Genomic DNA, 3,331 nt, shown 5'->3' on the forward strand with positions numbered 1-3,331 from the left:
GTCATATACACACGGTTATTCAAAACCTAACACTCTTCTTTTAAAAGCTCACATGTACATGATTGAATGTAATTGGGAGAGAGCTGTTGAATATATAAAGTAAAAACAAAAGCAAAATTGAAACCAAACTTTTTATTTATGTTTTTATTTTTTTGCTCTTTGCAACCACAAAGTAAATGTAGTATTAGTGTACACCGTTTGAAAAGAAAAAAAAAACACATCAAAAATATGTAGTGTTGTAGCATGTAGTGTAAAACCAAACATAATGTGTGTGCTTGCATGTGGAGATGGTTGGGTGTATCTAGGCTCCATCTCTCCTCCGGGCTGGGTCCGTGCCACAATACTTCATCCACGTCACATGCTATATTCTCTCTTGCCAGACACCGTGGAAAGAACCTTCTTGTATGGCGTATCCAACCTTGGATGGAGGCAGCATCAATGTCTCCACATGCCTCCTCCATTGCCTGGAGAAGTGTCATGTTAACATATGGAAGACGATCGTACACTTTCCAGTGCAATGTGGAGAAAAATTCCTCAATAGGATTTAGAAATAGTGAATATGGAGGCAGGTAGACAACAGAAAAATGGGGATGCATGGCAAACCAGTTTTGGACCTGATGGGCATGATGAAACCTGACATTATCCCAGATGATGACAAATCTTGCCTGGTCTTCATTCTGCAGACCCTGAACAAGGATGTCATGAATAGTTTCCAGAAATTGTATGATGTGATCAATGTTATAGGAGCCAATTGTGGCGTGATGGTGCAGGACACCATTTTGTGAAATTGCAGCACACATTGTAATGTTTCCGCCATGTTGTCCAGGGACATTGACAATGGCCCTTTGTCCAATGACAGTCCTTACCCTTCTTGGTTTTACTAAGATTAAAGCCCACCTCATCCACATATATGTATTCATGGACAATGGCATGGGCATCCATCTCCAAAACTCTCTGTAAAAGACAAATGAATGTAGATCAGTATATGCACAACCGAGTAGCCTGGTTTTGTAGGTGCAAGTCTGATATATTGGAGAAATGCATACATTCACAAAGTCATGTCGAAGATACTTGACTATGTCACAGTTCCTTTCAAAAGGGTCCCTGTACAGCGGTTTCATTCTCATTTGATTTTTCTGGAGGACGCGATGTATTGTTGAGGCACTCACAGCATTTATGTCCGCAAAAACTGTGGCTTCATTAAGGATATGGTTGCGTATTTCACGGATTGTAATAGCATTATTGGCCAAAACCAAATTCACAATAGGCGTCTCCTGCACTTCAGTGAACATGTGACCTCGCCCACCATGAATCCTTTGCCTTTCCACTCTGTAACAGATTCAGGAACAGTAAGTGTGTGTCTCTTTTTGTTCCTTGTCCTCCTCCATTTCTGACTTGTCCTCTTCCTCCCCTTGCTCCCCTTCCAACTCCTCTTAGTCAAACTCGTCCTCTGGCTCTCCCTCCAACTCCTCTTACTCTGTCTGCATTGTTTGCATCCATTGTCCAAAAGCTAATACTTGACCTTCGGCCTATTTATAGGCCAATACTAAAGTTATGATTGGTTGTTGTTAAGTAAAGCAACAAGTGTTTGCACATGTGAGGAGTTAGTGTGAGGCACTGATGAATTAGTGTGGCATTTTGATTGGTTGTTTATAAAAGGAAATCAAGAAACTTCCTCTTCCTCATTTTTGTGTGTTGCATAGAAAATTGTGTGTTGTGTTTTGCAAAAAGTGTTTAATGAAATTGAAAACTGAGTAAAAGGCCAAAAATTTGTGAATGGTTTTCCAGATTTAGTGTGTGGTTCTGGTGTTTGAGTGTCAGGTTTTATAAATTGTGTGACAAGTAATAATTTTGTGTGTAAGCAGTTGAAAAAAACTGTAAGATGCAGAGCTCTACTTTTCTGTATGACAGTAAATAAAAAATGGGCTTCCTTCAGGAGGCGCAGTGGCACTGAGGATGCCGAGCACTCCATTGACGCCATTCAAAACTCAGAATATTTTAGTGCTTAATTAGAAACAACTGTACAGTGAAACTCTTGCATATTTTAAATACATAAATTCCAAGGATTTTCATCTGGCATGCAAATGGAAATCCGCCACAGCAATCGCTAAAAACATAATAAAAAAAAGAAAAAAGAAAAAAAAAGAAAAGAAACCTGATCAACTCAGGTAAACAATCGACTGTGATTGGTTAGTCGAGAACAGTTACCTAGCGACAAAGTCTCCTTCGTACTGTTTACCAGCGCTGTGAATAATATTAAATACACAAAAAAATCACACAGAGAAACTTTAATAGCATCGAATTTATAATATTTAATACGCAACCCACCAATAAAATAATGCCCAGTCACCAATCCCCTCCCATTACGATTAAATGTAGCCTAATAGTACTTGTGATAATATTTAAAATATAACATTTTTATAGAAATAAAATGTAATATAATTTATTATAGGATTATTTTTTTCTCTCTTAATTTACAGTATATAGAGAGATATTTTATTGTTATATTTGGTGATTCACTCTGAAATTTTTCACTTAGAAATTGCTACTAAAGTTCACAAATAAATACACAGAAACCACAAGTAACATTGAATTTGACATGAAAGTCTGAAGTAGAAAAAAAATTAAATGGTGTCTTTTTTTTTTACAGTGTGGGTTAATACATGAATATAGTCTATGTAAAATGTAATCATTAATGTGGAGGGTCATATTTCTATTATTTCTGTCTCTCCTTAGCAGGTTTTCCTTGTACAAACTCCCACACCCGCATCATGAGCCTGTGCAGCAGGGGCTGAAGTATCTTTTCATGGATGGATAGAGTGAGGGATGGATGGATTGATGGGAAGACATTAGTTATTGAGTCAAAGTGCTGTTGTTAGAACAGTAAGGCCTTTATATGAGGTACAGGTCACACTCTTTACATAACATGAATTATCTAAAAAAAAAAAAAAAAATGAAATGTTCAGATTTGCTTAAACCATCTTCTGTTCTTCTTTCATTATCAGTAATTTTGGCTGATTCTAGAGAAGCTTACTCAGCTTACTCAGCAAGGTTTAATTATAAATCTTTGTAAAAGTCTAATGAGATTTAGAATCACATTTAAAAGTTGCACAAGTCAGATACCAATCTATTTTTTATGTTTGTACACATGCAGCAAGATCAAACTGAAACTCAAATTTATGGCTTTAGGTGCACATACATATTTTATAATGCTTTATGTCACATGCTTTAGGAACTCAGGCTTTAGATAAAATGCTCCTCACAAGGCATCTGATCCATTATTGTCTTGTGGCCACACCAAAGGGGCTGTTTTAGTGCAGTTAACTGCTAA

Source organism: Carassius carassius, chromosome 24 (assembly GCF_963082965.1).
Source record: "Carassius carassius chromosome 24, fCarCar2.1, whole genome shotgun sequence".
Lineage (NCBI taxonomy): Eukaryota > Metazoa > Chordata > Actinopteri > Cypriniformes > Cyprinidae > Carassius > Carassius carassius.